Here is a 22,500-nt window from a genome sequence, read left to right on the forward strand (position 1 = left end):
TGTGCTTTTTGAATGAGGCAGCTAAAGAAATTGACATCAGAAAAGGCATCTGGTTCTAAAACACTTTGAAAAAGTCACATCAAATCTATGTCAGCATGGAAAAGTGGATGTAAAATGATCACACATGCATACATATAAATAAACGAATGGGGAATAACATTTTTTAATGTTCTGTTTAGGCCATGATGGTTTTAAGCAGTTGTGAATATGTAGTATATGAATATCAGTATCTGTGTATGCATATATGAATACGCTCATGCAAAAGGTGAATATGTTCCATCAAGCAGGCATTTTTACGCATATATTTCTGTGTGTGAGTGCATATGTGTATCTAAACATGAATTTATGTCTATCTAATTGTACACTAGACAAGCAACTCAACCAGTTCTTTAGCAACAAATGGCAAGCCTGTATATCTATACATACCAGCTCAACATCTATATATCTATAAATTTGCATGCGAGTCTATATATATATATATATTTTTTCTTTTTTATATGACAATATATATATATATAATTCAAGTATAGGATAAAATCTTTATAAGAATTTTTCAAGTAGTTAGCATGAAAAAACCTCATAAGGGAAAAATCCATCATTTATTCCCTATAAATATATTTATTTATTTATATAAGGGCATTACTATACATAAATGCCTCATCTTAAGAGGGACTCTAAAGTCAAACTACCATAATAAACATGTGTTTATTATGGTAGTTTAACTTTAGAGTCACTCTTAGCGAGGCATTTATGTATAGTAATGCCCTTATATAAATAAATATATATATATATATATATATATATATATATATAACATGTATGCATGCCTATCAAGTTGTACACTAGATAAGTAACTTGACCATTTCTACAGAGACACACTGCAAGCATGCACAACCAAAGACATCAACTCTACATCCACAACAATGACACCTGACTAAAGCCGACCACTGAAAAATGAGATGTATAGTAACCACAGTAAGAATTGCAGTCAGTTTGCCTTAATCTCTTCATTGCCTTCATAAATACACAAAACTTGAGCAACGACAGAGTAAATCATCAGCTTCATTAAACACACACACACATAGACATATCTCTTATTTGAAAAACATGTAAGTGTTAGCAACAGGAAGGGCATCTAGTTGTAAAACAAACCTCAATAACATATTTGTCTGACCCATGCTAGCCTGGAAAAGTGGACGTAAGATGAAATGAATACATAATAGAGAATATGTGACCTAGTGGTTATGGTGTTGTGCTCATGATTACGAGATTGTGTGTTCAATTCTTGGACCAAACAGTGCATTGTGTTCTGGAGCAAAACACTTCATGTTATATTGTTCTGCAAACTGACATGTGGCACACTTGTGCACCTGTAGAGGTAACCTCGTTTTGATGGAGGGAGTGACCTAATATACAGCATAAAGATTTGACCACTATACACAAATCATCTGTGCACAGGTTGTTCTACAAGAAACTGTAGAACTGCTTTTCTCAAACTTGAAAGACTACTGTTATTAAATATATAGATGCAGGCTGTGTGGCTAAGAAGCTCACTTTGCAACTATGGGGTGTCAGGTTCAGTTCTACTGCACAGCACCTTGTGCAGGTGTATTCTATAATCCCTCAACTGACCAATACCTTGGGAGTGAATTTGGTAGACAAACTTTATGGAACTCCATCATCATAATCATTTAACATCTGCTCTCCATGCTGGCATGGGTTAGATGGTTTGACTAAAACTGGTAAGTTGGAGAGATGCACCAGGTTCCAGTCTGATTTGGCATGGTTTCTATGACTGGATGCCCTTCCTAATGCCAACCACCCCAAGAATGTAATTGGTGCTTTATATATGCCACTGGCATGGGTGCCATTTACATGACACTGGCAACAGCCATGACTATGATTTCACTATTGTGTATGTCTTTGTGTTTGTCCCATTCACCATTTAACAATCAGTGTTGGTTTGTTTATGTCTCCATATCTTAGCAGTTCGGCAAAAGAAACTGATAGAATAAGTGCCAGATTTAGAAAATGAATAAGTATTAGGATCAATCTGTTCGACTACCCCCCCCCCCCCTCAAGGTGGTGCTCCAGCATGGCTGCAGTCCAATGACTGTAATAAGTAAAAGATAAAAGATAGATATATATGTATATTTCAAAGACCAATTAATAGCAGTCTTAAGTACAAAATTTAAATAAGATCATAGAAGAGTTTTTATTTCCTGTTATCTTTTGATGATGTTTTCTCATTACTCTCTCAGTTCTTATTTACCTGTGTGTTCATGTATGTGTGTGTGTATATATATATATATATATATATATATATACACATATATATATATATAAATATATATATATATATATATATATATATATATATATATATATTTATCGACATATATATGTATCAGTTTATTATAGATGTTCTTGTTATTGTTCTTGTTTTTTTTTTCTTCTGCAATCCTTTTTCTTTCATTTAAAAATTTTTTTTGAAATCAAATTTATTTTGTTTCAAGTCTATTTTTTTTTTTTTAAATTTTCTTTTGCCTTTTTTTCGTGTATTTTTTGTTGTTGCAGATTTGACTAGTATATTATATATTGTTGTTTTATTTGAAATAATAGAAGAAAAATAGTTTGTAAAAATGGAAATGATAAAATTATAGTAATGGTAATAATAATAATAATAATAATAATTGAAAGAAATCAAATCTGTGCTGAGATTTGGAGTGAGTTTTCAGGACAAAAAAAAATGTAATAAATATTGTATTACAATAAATATGTTTGTATTTATAAGTTATTTTAATTTATGTTTTATTTAATTAATTAATTTAATATGAACAAGAAAAATAATAAAACATAAACAAAACAAATATGAAAAAAAAAGGAAAATTTCTTTCCAAAATATTACAAAAAGAAAACAAGAAAAATATAAACAAATGAAAAAAAAAGAAAGAAAACATAGAAAGAAAAAATTGTCAGGGAATTAATGAAGGAGTTATGTCAGGTCTTTGAAAATTTTTTCAGAATGTTTGTGATATGTTTAGAAATGTTGTGTTTCATATAATTGATAATTTCTACTGAAGCACGCCTAGAAGATGATAAGGAAATACTTGAGGGGGGAACAATCAGCTGCCACAGTGACCAGATTATGCATCAAGAAAGAAGCTCTGTCACTAACTCTTGTGAAATATTATCATAAAAAAATAGCCAGGGATAGATGAAACAATAAACAAGAATAAGTGAATGATATTGGACTTCAGAAGCACGAATATCAGACAGAGAAAAAAGGGGGTAATAAGTTTTGCTGATGGAACTTACTCTATCATTGTCTCTCTATTGCATGCCAAGTCACCATGTTACTGATTATAGTGTGAATCAAGTAACACAGTCACTGGGCAAATAATAGGCAAGTGGTATGAATATCATCAGTGGACATGTTTCCCCACTTTTTTTTTTGTCTGAGATTGATGCCTTTAGTAAATATCTTTACAACCCAAGCAAGTAATTAATCAGAACAAGTGGATTATCGCACAGATGTCGTAACTGTTGCTTCTGTTTCTCCCACATACAGAATAGTTGCTGTTTAGTTTGTTTTTTTCTTTTCTTTTTCTTTCCACTATTATTACCGTAGTTGTTGAGTAGCTTATGGAGATGATTGAGCGAATACATCTTCTGGAGAAATATTATAGCCAAGTAGAGTTGTAGTAGCAGAAGTATTACAAACAGCAGACTCAGTGATGCGTAAACAATATTTATATTCGTCCCTTTTGTGTTCTGAGCATTTAAAAAAATATATATAAGTTAAAAAAAAACTGAAAAAAAAACTGCCAGGGTTGATTTTTATTATTATTATTATTAACTCCTCCACAGGAACAGGCAAAGGAAGTATGAAAACAAGAACTGGGGTGGATTCAATTGACTCTTTTAAACAAAATGTGTGACCTTGTGACAATGTAAAGAAAAAACATATTCTAGCTTTTGGCCATATTATCTTTATTGTCGGGCATGATCTTTCTTTAAAATTGTAAGTCTTCAAGACATGAGGTCTTCACATATTAAACAAAACAGTACAGAGTGCTGTTGAGCAAGACTCAGCAGCTACATTAGGGAGATTTCAATGATTGTATAGAAGCTTCCACCTTGTTGGTTATAGGCGCTTAGTAAAAGTATTATAGGTTGATTTGATGTTCTTATTGCTGGTGATTATGGTAGCAGTGGTTTATTATCCCTCAAAATTAGCTTTGATTCGAATTGAAGTGATTGTGCCACAGAAGTTAAACAATCAAATAGTTGCTAACCGCCCATTATTTTAACTCAAAAAAAAAAAAGAATTTTTTTTTTTCGTAATCTATGTTAGATTTCTGTTTAGGAATGGTTCTTCCATGCAAGAGAACTTTGGAGCAATTATACTGCCCAGTTCTGACACCCTGAAAAATGCCAGGGATTTCTTTGTTACAGCTGTTATAGTTGTAACTATAATCTTTCTCATCAGCTATTATTAATATCGTTCAGTAGATCTGGTCTATTCTAGAAGTATAGACTGTTATACAAAAAGGTAAGCCACCAGATGTGTCAAAGAAGAGGAATTTAGTCATTATGAAATTTAATTTAAATTTTGATTTGATTTGATTCCCACACAAACTTTTAAATTTCTTTGAACTGCTGTCTGCTTTTTATTTTCTTTTTCTTTAATTTTTGTTTGTGTCTTTTTTTTTTAAATACAATTCAATAGCAATCACAGTTTTGTGGGAGTGATACGTAAAGCAGCTGGTATCGTTTTTTTCTTTTTTGATATCATTGATAGCTGTTGATCAATTGAGTTATCTAGAAGCGACACGCAGCTCCAGCTCCAAATGTATTGGTTTGGACTGACCTCATTTGTGACCATCTCATCTTTATTGGGAGTCACATTGTTCTAAATTCAAGGACATTAATATCCATGCAGTCTCATTTAAAAAGACAACAAGGAGTTTGCTGAGGGAGAAATTTGCTTGCTACATTGAATAGATCTGGCAACAACTTTGCAATGTTCTTAGCTGGTTGGTCTAAGATGGTGTTAACGTTGTTGTTGTAGTTAAATAGAACACCCCCCTCCTCCATGAATCAATCTATAGTATGGACATAAACTAATTAAACACACAGGATGAAATACTGATCTTAATAAGTCTCATCATTTTTATTTATTTAATTTTTTTTTACATTTTTTTGTTCTGTGTTGTTGAAGGAGAGATGAAATATTTGCTTTATTTCTTTTTTTTTTTATATTTTGGTGTATATTAAACATATACATTTGCTTTTGGCTCAATGTTCATGGATATATATATATATATATTTTTTTTTATAATTCATGTATATATTTTTTTTCTTCCATTGTTCATTAAAAATAGTTGTTGCTGTTGTTGTTCTCTTTCTTTTGATAAGATCTAGATGAATATTTCATAATATTATAGTTTTAAACATGATTTATCGTTCATGATATGCGAATGAAATAAATAAAATTATATAATTTAGAAGAGATGGGTTTACACATGGCTGATTCCTCAGAGCAGAGATTTTTATATATATGTATATATATATATATATATATATATATATATAGCTTCATCACAAAAAAAATGAAATCAAGTTTAAACAAAACCAGGAATCAAAAAAATTTTTGTTTTGTTTTTCCTTTTTTTTTTCCAGAGGAATTCAGGGAATCATTCTTGTGTTTAAATCACAAAAGGAAAAAGAAAAGTAATATAAAAACCAAAAAAGAGAGAGAGAAAGAGTTAATGGAAAAAGTGGGGCAGTGGGTAGGGGAATGATAGATTGAGATGGGATAACCTAGAAATACCACCCCTCCCTGACCCCTCTTCTCTGCTTCACACCAATTTTATACTTTTTTTAGGGGGAGGTTTTTCCATTTTTTTTTATATAGATTAATTTTTTTTTATTTTAAATAGTTTTAAAAGCCTTTTTTTTCTAAATATTCAAATTTTTAAATGTTTACTGTTGATAAAATGTGCTAAAACTACAAAAATGGAAGATGAAAAAAAGAAAACATATGTATACATATCAATATATATATATATATATATATATATATACATACATATATATATGCATATACACACACATATATACATATGGACACATATATACATATATATGCACACGTATATATATGTATATATATATATATATACACACACACACACACATGTATACATATGGACATGTGTATATATATATATATATATATACACACACATGTACACATACATACACATGCACACATATATACTTATACACACATGCGCACGTGTGTGTGTATATATGTATATATAAACTTTGGTTTCAATTTAAGTATTAAAAAATGAAATTAACAAACTAAATAGTTTACATACATGTGTTCATGTAGTGATTGTGTGTTTGTGCATGTGTGTGAATATTATGTAGGTGTTTGTGTACTCTGTGTGTGTGTGTGTGTGTTTGATTTGTCATATCCGGGGATAGGGGGAGAGAAGAATTCTAGAGACTAGAATAATACTTAGGGTTTGATAATAAATAACAATAGCCTTTGAGAAATATGGTTTATGTATGAACATGTGCATGTAGCTATGCATATCAATATGTATTATATAGCTATATACATATATACAACCATGCACATACTAGCATGTGTATATATACACATGTACACGCATATACATACAAATTAACTATATGTATGTACATATACACAAGCAACTATATATGTATGTGCACATATATATATATATATATATGTGTGCACGAATACATATACTTGTATATGTATACACACAGATGCACACTGATATTTATGTGTGCATATATATATATATATATATATATATATATATATATATATATATATATATATATATGTGTGTGTGTGTATTGGGCAGGCTGGGCTTTTATTAATTTATGTCTTTCTAATGTCATAATGTATTGCTAGGGAGGTTGGTGAATGGGGCACTAACTTTATATTTGATGTTCAGAATTTTAATAAGAAGACTACTTCTTGCAGTGTAGAATTTTAACAGACGTAGAATTTCTCAATATTTATTAAAAAAAAAAAATGCATAATTTTATTCTTTTATACTATAACTCAGAATTCTTGGCTGAGCAAGTCATACGTTTTAATGGAAAACTTAAATTAATACCAAAGTAAAATTTAAAACTGTATGCATATTTATATCTATGTATGATCATGTATGCATCCATATGTGTGTGTGTGTATGTACGAATATATATATATGTGTGGATGTATATGTATACATATATATGCATGTGCATGCATATATGTATGTGTGTGAATATATAATTTCCTCATTTATTTGATTCTTCTTCTCAAACAATTTGAGCACCACGAGTTTTAATATGTACATGTGTGTTTGTATACATACATACATTTGTGTGTGGGTGTGTACATATATATATATATATATATATAGGTATTAAGGATAAAAAAGTGCTCAATACCATGGTAGAATATAATTTATTTCAGCTAATCATGTTGATTGTTATTTTAGAGTGTGCTTGACAATTTGTTGGTTCATCAGAAAAAAGAAACTGAATCCAGTTAATTTAGTCAAATGAATTAAACAGAGCCAAAGGTAACTCTAAAATAACAGTAAATTGAATCAGCTGAAAGAAATCACACACACACACACACACACACACAATATATATATATATATATATATATATATATATATATATATATGTATGTATGCATACAAACAGATACATATGTGCATACATACAAACATTTACATACATATATGCATAAATATATATAGGTACATATATGCATAAATATATATAGGTACATATATACATATATATATATATATATATATATATTTATGTATATGTGTGTGTGTATATATATATATGCAAGAACAAAAGCTATTAAAATTAATGTGTAAAATTGAAAGTATTATGTTTAAAAATTGTAAAACTTCCTCTTGTGTTATAATTACATTTATTTTCTTTTTCTCTGATTCTCTTCTGTTTTTTTAAATCTTTTTTTGGTAATTTTTTTTTGTATATGGTTTCATAAAAATGATATATTAATTTATAATTTAATGTAAATATTTTATTTTAATTTAATTTTTAGTTATTTATTGAGCAGCATTGTTAAGACTCTTGCATGGCTGTTGCAAGCCTGTTACAAAACGCAAAGCAATTTTTTTTTGTTGCAAGGGTTTGGGGATAAAAGAAAAAAAAATGTCTTTTAGTTTGAATTATTCTTTTGATATCTGCTTATATAGAAGCTGATACATGTATGTGCTATGTATGTATGTATGTATGTATAAATATGATTGTTTGTACATATATTTATTTTTGCAAGTGCTAATTATTGTTGAAATTTATTTTTATGGAGGAGGGTATTATTATTATTGTCTGACTGTGGTATGTTCGGTGGGAATGAGGTAAAGAATTTTCTAGATTATAACATATTCCTCACTTGGTTGACTTTTTTGCAGGGTGGGTTTTTATATATTTTTTAGTAATGCAATATATCTAATGATTTTTTTTTTTGAGTTTTTTTTTTTGCGAAATATTAGTTAAAAATAAATAAATTAATTATTAAATATACAATTGGAATTTGAAAAAAATTAAAAAAAAAACAAGATGTGATATTTTTTTCAGTCTTTTTCTTTTCTTTTTTTCTTTCTATTTACATATATTTATAGAAAAAATGCGATGATAACATGGCAAATTTGATATATTGCAAAAAAATAATAATAAATAAAAATAAAAAAGTTTCTAAAGTATTTTTTTTTTAATATTTTTTCTGAAATTTTATTTTGTGATTTTTTTTTTTAAAGTTAAATTTTCTTTCTTTCTTCTGTAGTTGTTCTTTGAAAAAAATTTTGTCAACTTATTTGAACCTCTATATATTTATAGATAGATATGTGTGTGTATGTAAATGTGTATATGAGTGTGTGCGCATGTATATGTGTTGTGTGAAAGTTTTAATTAATATTAAAGATATGTGTTGTATTTTCTTTGTACATATCATTGATTCAATCTATTTTTTTCTGCGTATATATATTTTTAAAAATTAAGATTTTTAAATATTTGTAAGATAATTACCTGTGTAAGTTGGTCTGTGGATTAGTTAATGATTAAATTGCAAGAATCTGTAGATATTTTTCCCCCTAAAATAACTATAATTTTAAATGCAAATTATATAAATATATAAGAATTTTGAAATAGTTCTATCAGAGTTTTTTTCATTTTGGATGTATACATACAATGTAAAATATTTATATACATAGATATACATGCTTCATATATATATGTATGCATAAATATATATATATATAAAGCATGTATGCACTAAATCTAGTTCCATAATTTGGTGTGTAGTGTATGTCTAATTTTCAGAGAAAAGAATATATGTTGATTCAAGAGTACTTTGAAGAAGGTACCATAAAGAAACTTTGGCACTCCTTGACTTTGTAAGCTGATTCCCTCCTCTTCTGAAGCAAGTCTACAATGATTCTGGATTCTATATGACCGAAAAAATATAGAGCTGATTTCATAAATATTCCTCAACGCAATAAATAAGATTCATGGTATTCATAATAAATATAGAAGATATATATACACCCACACATGCACACACATTCACCATATTATATATATATATATATATATATATATATATATATATGAAACATACACATAATATTTGTCATATATTAAATGTGCATGCTTGCAACTCCTCACACACTCATTATGTACATACATGAATGAATATATATATATATATATATATATATATATATATATATATATACACACACACACACACACACATATATATATATATATATATATATATATATATATATATATATATATATATAACACCTGAAAACACACATCCATATACACACTTCTATATACATACACATGCACACTTTTATATATGTAAATATACATGTACGCACACATAGATATATACATATATATACATCTATACACACCCACCCACATTTATATATATATATATATATGTTTAAAGTCTACCTTGAATGAAAATACATAGTTTGCTAAGTGGGTAGGTGAGAGAATTAGCATGTATGAAATTTATTCTTTCTATCTCTTTAAGTCTTGCTATTGTCATATATATTGCTACAGTTGTTTTTGTTATTAATGATAATATTGGCTAGTTAGTATATTTACTCCTATCTCCTCCCTCACACTTTTCCAATTCTGTCTAAACTCTGCAGAAAAATTCTAAACCTATACATTATGCCGATCTTTCTACAAGCTGATTAACTATCGTGTTAACCAATATATATATATATATATATATATATATGGTATGTATGTATGTATGTATATAAATATATACTCACACATATGTGTATATGCTCATAAGAAGAATATATGCATATATATATGAATATATACACTCTTACATATATAGAAATGTATATGTGTACACATATGCACACATAGATGACTCTGCATATATATATGATTACTATATATGTGAATTAGACATATATATGCATGTATATAGATGTGAGTGTGTATGTATAGTATATATATTTTTTTACTTACATATGTATAAATATAAAGACATGAATGTAAACATTACATCATATATATATGTATTCATGTATGCATATTTGCATGTATGTCTATATATTTATAAAATGTGAAGTCAGCTTTAATATGCTTGCCTACATAATATATACATGTGCCTATGTGTGTATCTATGTATGAAGTGAAAATGTTTGCATTGTTTCTATGTCAGCCTTTAGAACAGTTCTAGTTCTCTGTTCGTTAATTCCTTTTAATTGTTACAACAGAATTTATTTCATTCAGAAATCTCAGAACTTATTTTTCTTTTCTAAAGAATACTGTATTTACCATCTTTTCTTCAAATATGGCATTGTGCAAGAGTGTGCATACGTGTTTTCCATGTGTTTGTGTGTCTATGTGCATTTTATACATTAACATGTGCGTGCATTTGCATGTGTGTGCATGTGTATAAATTTTGCCTTTGTTATATTTTTCACATTAAAAAAAATCAGGAAATAATTTAAATTGTGTGCAATAAAAACCATTCATACTGGCAAATGTGTTATGTACACACACATACTTACATACACACACACACACACACACATGTGCATATACATGTACATATAGACACATTTATATATACATAGTGATGCATATATTCAAGTATTTATATATACACCCACATGAATATGTGTATATATATATCTCTATATACATGGATGTATTCTTACATACGCACACTTACTCAGACATGCATACATATATATACATACATGTGTGTGTGTGTGTATATATATATATATAATCTTTGTGGTTTTAATTGCTTATTAATTATCATTCAGTTATATTCTTTGCCACCCACCCAGTCTATATACATAAGAGTGGTTTTTTTTTGTTTTTTTTTCTCTTTTGTGTATGTACTAAAATATGCACAACCCATGCATTTCTCTACCAGCCTGTTATTCCATCTATTTCATAGAAGCGGCTAAAATGGTAGACCGAAGCAATGTTTATACAAATGAAGGTGATAATTGTGCATTGCAAGCACCTGTAATCCTCCTGTGTTCTTTGGAATGTCTTCAGCAAATTTACACACTTCACTCATTCATTTTTGAATCTTTGAAATGATAAGCATCGGAAAAAATGACAACAATTTCTAAAATAATCTCTATTATTCGCCACGAAAAAGCTCTAAAAGTTATTACACAGTACTACAAGTGCAGTGGAAGCTAAAGTACTAACGCAGTTGGTCACCCTAAAATTAATGACCGTTTCTGAGAGGAAATATATATATATATATATATATATAGACAGATAGATATATATACATATATATATGTTTATAAATAAATGACACAAAAAAAGGGGGAAAAATATTTGGAAAAAATATATAAATTAAATAAATAAAATAACTTTGAACACGTGTTCGATATGTATACAGCATTTTTCTTCTCTTCAATGTGACCTCGGTAGGCTTTTAGCATTCTTTTGTTCAGTTCTTTTTATTATCGTTATTTTTTTTTTGGTTTTATTATTATTATTATAATTATTATTATTGTTTTTTGTTTTGTTTTCCTTTTTGGCCTTGGTGAGAAAGCGTTCAGCGTTTGAATAGGAAGTAAACATCCTAAAAGATATCTTTAAAAATCTGCTTAGTAATTCTTGGTGAGCCGTATTTGTTGGCCTCCTGAAAAAGAATCAAATATTGAAAGCAATTAGTGACTGGAGGAATTGTTTAGTTTTTTTTTTCTATTCATTCATGCATATATATATATATATATATATTTTACATATATAGGTATTACATATAATTTGAATATTTATTACACAATATACTATAACTTACATTCTTTTTATACATTGCAATACAATAATATCATAGATATTTATCTATTTTTATCTCATTTTTTTAGTACATAATACAACAAACGTTTACAATTTTTTTTTAGGTTATAAACATAATTTCTACAAGATTTAATACATAAATGTTTTTTTTAATATATTGAAGGCTCACCAGATTATTAATACCCCCACCTTTCCCACCACCACCATCATCACCACCACCACCACCACCACCATCATCATCACCACCACCACTATTTTCCTCATTTATTTTGTTTAGGGACAAGATTGTTTTCTTGCCCCACTGAAAGTCTATAAATATGTATATGGTCAGAATAGTACATTAAATTTTACTGGTAAATGTTAATTTCTGACATTCATCTCTTTATAAAATGAAAATGGGAATCTGTCTTTGATCATAATAGAACATAAGAACCTGATCAATGTTGATCGAGCTTCAGTGTTCTATTTCTGAGTTCACCTAAATGGCTGTAATTATATTATAGCCTGTAGTTCAGTATTTCAATTCACATCATATCCCTCATAAAAAAATAAAATGGAAAAAAAATTACAGTGTTTATAGATGCTCAATTTTGGTTAAGCTTATTTAATAGCAGCCAACCTGAAACTGCTTCTGATTCTATTATCCAAAGTGATTTTGATTGAAAAAAAATCTTCTGTCAAAATGTTACACTAATCTATGTTTCAAAAGTCAGCTCAACAATAACAAAATTATTTTAATAAATATTTTATTAATTGAAACAAAGATTGTATATTTCAACAGAAATCTAGTAAGTTAGCCAGCCATGGCAAATGAGCCAATCCACTGTAAGATAACTGGGACAAAGGGATCTTGAGAGCTGGAAGTGGCCTGTAAACAACATTAATATCTCTTCTTTTGGTGGTAAGCTGTCAATATCGTTAGTGTGTTGGGACGTGCCGTGAAATATTTGTTCTGGTTGTTCTGGTTCTTTGCATCTCAAGTTCAGATCTTGGCAAGGTCAACTTCCCCTTTCATTCTTCTGGGGTCAAGAAAATAAATTGCCTTTCAAATACTTGAGATGGGTTGGGTGTCAATACTTCTTTCTGTCTTCCTTTTAGAATTGGTTGCTCTTAATGAAGGGTTGTAAGCACCTTCTTATAGAATCTCTTTCTTCAGAAAAGAGAGAAAGGATTGAGTGAGGGACTAGGAACCAGAAAAGCTGATACACTACTGGAATTGTCCAAAGACTGAACAATGACATAGTGGATGGAATACAAAACAGGAAGAGGAAACAAAAGTTGTTTTCTACTGAAAACATTGAATATTTCTTTTGAAAGAAAACTATTCAAAAATTTAAATATCACTTGTGCCACTATCTTTTGTTTATATATATATATGTGTGTGTGTGTGTGTGAGAGAGAGAGAAAAAGAAACAAATTGTGTAGTTATTCTTAAAGACTTTGTTGTTGGACCTTAGCGAAATGTTACCAGCACTTTTGAAACATTTCTCTAAAGTTTTCTGTGAAGCATTATTTTCTTTGAAACCAGATGCTCATCAACATTACACATGTGCACACACACACACACACACACACACACACACACACACACACACACACACACACACACACACACACACACACACACACACACATACACACACACACACACAAAATTGAAAAATAGCGCATTCACAAAACAAATAGTTATCTCAGCTGCAAAACCAAGTGGCTCAACCATGAAACTGATGAGCAGCTCAATCACAACCCCAAGTAATGACTGAACTACAAAAATCTTTAGTGACTCAGTCACAAAGCCCATAGATAATTTATTGACATTTGTTGCAGAAGATAAAGGCAAAGAAAAATGCATGCAATACCTGGAAGAAAGTACCAAGCAGCATCAACTAGGAGGTATTTTCTCACCACCACAAGTAAAAACAATTTTTAATGCATTGCACCACCTGCAAGTACTTCCACCACAAAAAAAGGACATCTGTCCCTTTCATCAACTTCAAACAGTGCACTTTAGAACTAGCTTCTTTCCTCACCAAAATTCATTAATCCTTCTTTCTTATTGACCTGTTTCAAACTATAGATGGAGAGGTAATATTGCTGTGAATTTTCTCAGACTTTTGCTGGTGTGGTTTCATATCTTGTATATTTTATTCTTTTTCTAAGTTAACATTAAATTTCAGAGTCTTACTTCGTATTAACTTTGTTTTCATTTAATTCACAAAATAAGTTTACATAACTAGCAAATATTGTCCTGCAATGGTTCATACAGAACATTAACAGCATCAACCAGCACAGTTATTCCACCAAATTCTTCATTATTTTCAAAATTATTTGTTGAAAGAAAAAGACAGTGTATTTCAACTGTAAAATGATAAATAGAAATAGGGTAACAAATTTTTGTTATCATATTTCTGTTAAAATATGCTTATTTTGTTTAATTCAATTTTAAAAATAAAGAATTTAGCTAAAAGAAAAAAAACTTTGCTAAGCTGCTACTTGGAACAAATTAAAATGAAATTTTAATGAAAGGCCACTTCAAAACAGGGAATTTGTATCATAGAGCTAGGGGTGTCTCAAGCAGGCTGTTTATTATTCTGAGTCTGGAATCTTTCAACATTGACAAATTCACTGAAAGTAATGTCATTGTCCTTTACAGCAACTGTCAACTGTGTCGGACAGGACAATCTTAATAACTTACAGTACTGTAGAGATTATTCAAAGAGATTTGGAAAATGTTATTTCTCTCTAAATTGAGTCAGTAATATTTTGGTTACAGAAAGCTGTTTTCTTTTTGTCATGTGTATGTTTTGTCATGTTTCAACTAGATATAATTACCTGTTACTTTTTTTTTTAAAAACATTTTTAGAAAATACCATGAACACATTTGATTTTCTTTACAAATGACTATTACAAGTTGAACACAGTTCTGCAAACACACAAATCTACACAAATATATACACAGATACAAGCACACACATATACACTCATACATATACACTGTGTGTCAAATTATTAGGCAGCTCTGTTTTATCGAAATAAGTTTGAATTATTTTTTCACTGAATGATGGCAACATCTGCCTGCGCGTACTGTAGTAAAATTAATTTTTACCGACGAATGTCATGCTACCCTAGACGGACCAGATGGGTGGAGTAAAGGATAAGTTGCAATGAGCGGAAATCGCCCTCATCGTTTGAGACGCCAACAAAGGGGAGGCGGAGTTATGGTTTGGACTGGCATCATTGGAGATAAGTTGGTTGGTTCTTGGAAAGTTCTAGACGGAATTAAGATGAGATCTAATGCCTATGTTGCCTTTTTGGCGGACAATTTTAAGCCATGGTTGAAGAAGCAGAAAGTTTCATTAAAGAGAATGCTGGTATTCATGCCAGATAATGCGCCCTCCCATGCTGCTAAGAAATCTCTGGAATACCAACAGCAATTAGACTTCTCTGGACACCGTTTGATGAAGTGGCTAGCGTGTTCATCCAACTTAAACCAGATTGAAGATCTATGGAGTGTTCTGAAGAGGAAGATATATCAAGATGGGTGGCAGTTTTCAATGAAAGATGCTCTCTGAGAAGCTATTGTGGATGCTGCTGACAGTATTACACCAGATGAAATAGTTACCTTGACAAATGCAATGGATAAATGCATCAGGGATGTTCTCTCATGTGGAGGATCATACATCCATCATTAAGAATTTTATGACATCATATTTCTTGTATTATTTCCATTCAAACATATTATTATGTTCATTATAAAGTCCGTTATGATTATATTTGTTGTTAAAAATTGTCGCATTAAATAAATGTTTGTTTTTGCATAATTAGCATTTTTGTTAGATCTCCCTAATAATTTAGGATGGTAAAAAAATGATGCCTATTAACAAAAATGAACGTTGTTTCTTTATGTATGGGTAGATCAGATTTATTTTGGTACAGTACATGCAATGGAAAAATATCTGGATTCAAACAAATAAATACTCTGTTATTGCGAAAAAACTGAGTTGCCTCATAATTTGACATACAGTGTATATACACACATACACTATATATATATATATATATATATATATCATACATACATACACATACTATGTGTATATAAAACATATACACGCACATTTTCTTTCTCTCTCTCTCTCTCACACACACACACACACACACACACACACATATATAGATTAAGTGTTTTTTCAAATCAATACCATCTTCTACATCTCATTACAATCCATTCAATTGACTAGATTTAACTAGAAATCATAACTTAGTTCATGAAATACAGATTATCTTACTTTTATTAAAGATATTAGGGAATAAATAAACATTGTTGTTTTTTTCTTCCTGTGCATTTTCATAAACTTAAGTCAGAGATGTCTCCTTAATATATTTACAAAAACGATTAGGAAATCAAAACTACCTACAGAGATTTTAAAACCAAAGATTAGACTCTTTTGGTTATTCTTAAGCCTGAAGCTATGTCTAATAAAGTTATGTACCTTTGTGTTGCAAATAGAGATTGGGTAGCAAGGATTTGTTGAATAACAGGTCATATCAGATGTTATATTTTGGAGACTTTCACACCTTAACTCTCACTGTGCTGATTAAATTTTTGCAGGTGATGTAACATGCTAATCATATGTAAATCACTTCTCACAGCCTCGTTTTATCAGCCAGTGAAAATAAAATGTGCATATGGGGCATCATATGAAATTTGGAGAATTCCAGAAAGTACCTCCACTACCAAAAATGGTTCCCCTGTCTCAAGTGCACATGCACAGAACTCAGTTCCTACTCGGTAAGGGTTAATAGAGGATGAAGATCACTTTACATTGATATTGTTAGGATAGATGCAGAACAGGAAAGTTGTGGACCTACTAATGCTAAAAGAGGACCAAAATTTCTGGTGAAGGACTATGAAATGCATCTTGGTTGCAGATGCTTCACGAAAAGAATTTAAAACTCTGTGTGTGTGTGTATATGTGTTTATCTCCTCACCACTTAGCATCCAGTGTTGATTTATTTATGTCTCCATAGCTTAGGGAGTTTGGCAAAAGGGACTGATATCATAAGTAGCAGACTTTGAAATAAGTACTAATAATTATGATAATAATAATACCCCCACCTCCCAATATAAGTACCCTTCAAGGTAGTGCCTGAGAATGGCTGCAGTCCAATGACTGAAACAAGTCAAAGGATAAGAAGATAAACAGTTTGTAGAATGTAACAGCTCAATCAGTAGCAAGCTCAAGATGCTGACAGTGGGGTTTTAAATCCAGATAACTACAAAATGAACATCAGAGCCAATAATTTGCAAATAACCAATATCTATTATTGAAAATATAAGGTAGATTTGGTTCACACTCCCCTCCAAACTTTAACCCTCTTGACTACTAACTTCTGGGGACATTTGAAATGGGGTCTAACAAAGTTGGTGAGAGTTCATGGTGATGGTGGTGGGAAACTGCAACTGTGGTGAAATGTCTGTATTATTTCAGAATGGGCTTAATGAGTTTAATAAAATATATATTTTTTTGAGCTGAGGGTTGGGGTGGGAATATTGGCGAAAATACTGATGGAAAGACAAGCCCTTTAAACACTGCACACAATAGTGAAAAAAAGACAAAACAGAAAATCACAGAAAAATATAAAGAAATGTGTGGGGAAAAAATCACACAAGTGTATCACAGAAACACAACATTTGAGATTGAAAAGAGAAAAAAAGTTGAAGATAACAACAACATTTACAACAACAAACAAGGACGATGGATAAGAACAATAAGAAATTAGTTGAACTATAAAGAAGAAAAATAAGTATGCACTATAGAGAACACACACACACACACACACACACAAAATAAGTAAGATGTAAAAGAAAATGGTGTGTAATAGATATACACAATAAGTGTTCAGACCAAGTACCTCAAATCCAACGTTGAACGAAGGGAATATGTAATTAGTTCAAATAGGAGTTGGCTTGAGATAATGTATTGGTTGAGTTAATGAAGGTATAATAAAATAAAAGATGAGCCAGTAGTTGCAAAAGTAGCAAACCATTTATATGTGATGTGATACCTTCACAACTGTCTGTGCATCTTTTATTTTATTATACACACTCACTACATAGATATAAACATAAATAAATAGGTATAAAGAACCTATATACATAGTTATTAAATGTCTATACATGTCACTCGTGTGTGTGTGTGTGCGCGCGCATGTATATATATATATATATATATATATATGTAGATCGCTGACCACTACACACATTTTTCTCTCTCCTTGTTTCTTTCTGTGTTCCTTTCTGTAGAAGAGCGTAGACTCGAAACGTTAAATACTTTCTCAATTCCCGAGCGTTATACTAATACATCTATTTGTTTTCTACACCACCTGTCTTTGCCTGTTGTTTTTTTTGTGAATTCTCCCTATATATATATATATATATATATATATATATATATATATATATAGACTGTCCAGTTGGGGAAGCCATGTATTCAACTTTTCAACAAGACCCCCCTGCTCCTGTCCATCTATCATACTATCATATCCTTCTTTACTATGTACCATTCAATCAAAGAGGTATCGTTTTCTAGGTACTTGGCAGCCTCACTGATGTTGGTGCCATGAAAAAAGCACTCAGTACACTCTGTAAAATTATTGGTGTTAAGAACGACATCCAGCTGTAGAAACTCTGGCTTGTTGGTTCCTGTCAAACAGTCCACTCCATATCAGCATGGAAATAAGGACATTAAATAATGATATATATATGTAATATACTGGCTACTATTTCTTGCAGATCGAGCAGCTGAGTAGAGGTGGCTGCATTGACTCAGCCAGATATCTGCTCAGCCAGATGCCTTGTTATCTTACATAGAATATTCATACTTCGGAGGCCTTCATTAACCCATGTAGACCATGCATCTGTAAATTTATGTGCAGGACTGGGAAAAGATTTTGTTTGAAGAAGTCTAGCAATTACCCATGTATCTAAGTCTCTTCTTTAGATACCGCTGATGTTTAGTCAAAGGAAAAGCTGCTGATTTGGCACAAGTTTTGTTGCAAATGCTGCCATCAGAAAGCAAAGAGTTGGAACATACCTTTTGGTAGTCCAGCCAATCAGTACTTTGTTTTATCAGCTTCAAAAAAAAAAAAAAAAAAATAATGTTGATCTCAAAGCAAAGCACAGATTCAAAATAAATTCTGTGAACTGACATGCCATCAAGGAAAGAGAAGAGACAAGTATGTGTGTGAAGATGACTAATGAATAAATTAGCTTAAAGCTGTTCCTGCAATAAGATGCAGTGGACTCATAGTTGATTGTCTGAGTAACACCTTATAGCCTCATCAGAGTCTTGAATATGAAATGCAATTTATATACACAAACACACACACACACAGTGTCCCAAAAGAATGCATGCTTACTTTAACATCTGTTAAATCAATTTCCATTTCTTTTCAGATTTAGCCTTTTAGAAATAATGAAGGGAGCCAGGTGAGATTTGAACAAAGGAAATTTCTCCTTATGGGAAGTTTGAAAACACAGTCGAAGTGCAAAGACTGCTTAGGAGGAAGTTTAAAGTAGGTCCATCTATGTGACTTACCATAATTTGAATTAGAGATAAGTTTGAAGCAGATGGAACAGTTCAGAATCTCCACAAGAAATCTTCTTGAAGACCGTGGATATTGACGAGCCTCATGAAGTAAGACAGGGTACTAGAAATAAATTGATGGAGTTCAAGAAAATCTGCATGGCAAGTGAGTCATGAGACAGGAATTTCAAAATCAAACTTCATTTGCATTTTGAAGTGCTCTCCTTGGAAAAGTTGCATTCCATGAATAGTCGTTGCTCTAAATGATGATGATATAGACTGGAGAATGGAGTTTTGTAAATGGTACTTGGCAAAATGTGTAGAAGATGTGCACTTTGCAACAAAGATTGTTTGGAGTGATGAAGCTACATATAAATTAAATGGATCGATTAACCACCACAGTTGCACTGATTGGGGATCTGCATATAACAGAGGAACACCACAGGAGCAGCTGGTAAGTTAAACCATTCATTTTTAACAGTACTGTGAGTGATTGAATATACTCGAGCCATTTTATCATGCCAACAAATTCAAGAAAATTTTCAAAATGTGGAGTTTTATTTCCAGCAAGACGGGGCACATCCATATTACCATAGTAATGTAGGGCCTAGCTTGATGAGATTTAGCCAGACAAATAGACTGGACAAAGAGTTTCAAGTGGAAAACCCTTAGTGATCACTAGACCTCGCATCACTCAAAAAATTTTTTTATGGTGATACTTAAAAGATATAGTGTACAATACAAAACAAGCAACAGTCAATGAGTTGAGGTCAGCCATTGAATGAGAATGAACATGAATATCAAATGAACTGCTTCTTGATGTTTTGGATACCATTGATTTGTGCTATTAGCAGTTCCTCAATCAGAATGGTCAGTTTGAAAAAAAGTTCATAGAGAAATACTATAGATTCTATAAACTTTTGTAAATGAAACGCATTTTATCATTTAATATATGTATACATTTTTTGGGGACACTCTGAATATATATATATATACACACACACACACACATATGTATATATGTATATATATATATACACACAACAGACATAAATACTATATATATATATGTGTGTGTATTATAAAAGTGTATGTGTAGTTAGTTTACACACATGCATTTGTGTATATGTGTGTGCATATGGATATATATATATATATATATATATATATATATATATATATATATATATGCATGCATACATATATACATTCATGTATGTATATACTCATGCTTATGTACACATATGCATCATCATTTAACATCTGTTGTCCATGCTGTGGCATGGGTTGAACAGTTTGACCAGAGCTGGCAAGTTGGGGAGCTGCACCAGATTCCAGTCTGTTTTGGTGTGGTTGCTTTGGTTGGATGCCCTTCCTCATGTCAACCACTTTACTTAGTGTGCTGGGTGCTTTTACATGGCTCTGCATGGTGCATATAAAATAAGCAAAGTATGGAATTGTTGGTATCATATTTACCCCATGGTTTACAGCTGTTTTGATAATGTGTGATAAATCAAATAAGTTGTAATATACGGAATACATCAATGATTATGTAACATAGATTATAACTAGGGTCCTGACTAGATGACTATTTGTCTTTTAATAAATAAACATTGCATAAACATTGTTCTCTTCCATGTGTATCCACTCATTATATGATTTGTCACCCATATATTGCGGAACAGCTGTAAACCACAGAATATAAGTGTTACTAAAAATACCATTCTTTGTTTGATATTTTATAATGCATGACTGATGGTAACTTTTAGTTTGTGCGAAACTAATATTTCTACTCACTCAAAAGATACATTCAGGTAGCTGGTGTTTGCAAGATTGCTGACTGAAGTAACCACCCAAATATCCTTATGTTTACTGTATATGTATGCATATATATATATATATATATATATATATATATAATGCATATATAGGGTGCATTATAGGGTGGCATGACCTAGATTGCTCTGAAGAAATGCATTGCGTTGCCATGCTTGCCTTGGTATGATTTGTATGCCTGGATGTACTTCTCAAAGCCAAACCATTCACAACATGTACTGAGTGCTTTTTTCATGCACCAGCATTAGTGAGGTTGCCCTGCAGCCTTCATGACTAAGGTCCCTTTTGACTGAGTGGTGCTATAGTAGAGAAGGAGGCAGCTTTTATGCTAAGAGATGAAGGGTTGAAGTATGAAAGAAGGGGCCAGAACAGAACAGGTTACTTGCTTTATAGGAGCTACATGGTAACTCATGTTATAGCAGAGAGGGTCGTAGTGACTGAGATGGAGCAGAAAGAGGTAAAAATAATGGTGATGAGATATGAAAGGTGAAAATCAAGAAACGAAGTAAGTAGAAGTGAATAGGAACAGGAGAAGAGAGTGTGGGGTGTAGGGGTTGGAAGAATATGAGAGCGAGAGGAAGCTAGATATGGGAAATAGGTGAAATATGCATGCATACATACACACACACACATATATATATATATACACATGTATACATGAATATATATA

At 30.9% G+C, this 22,500-nt stretch overlaps 1 long non-coding RNA gene across 1 annotated transcript; it reads right to left on the minus strand.

Annotated features, from left to right (window-relative positions):
- Positions 1–2,190: 2,190 nt before the first annotated feature.
- On the minus strand, positions 2,191–21,057 carry LOC106882214 (uncharacterized). Its single transcript, XR_001410969.3, has 2 exons — positions 20,007–21,057; positions 2,191–12,247 (listed from the first exon to the last, which is right to left on the minus strand). It is a non-coding gene; the product is annotated as an uncharacterized LOC106882214 (long non-coding RNA).
- Between the last annotated feature and the right edge of the window lie 1,443 nt (positions 21,058–22,500).

Source organism: Octopus bimaculoides, chromosome 8, assembly GCF_046866305.1.
Source record: "Octopus bimaculoides isolate indiv1 chromosome 8, ASM4686630v1, whole genome shotgun sequence".
NCBI lineage: Eukaryota > Metazoa > Mollusca > Cephalopoda > Octopoda > Octopodidae > Octopus > Octopus bimaculoides.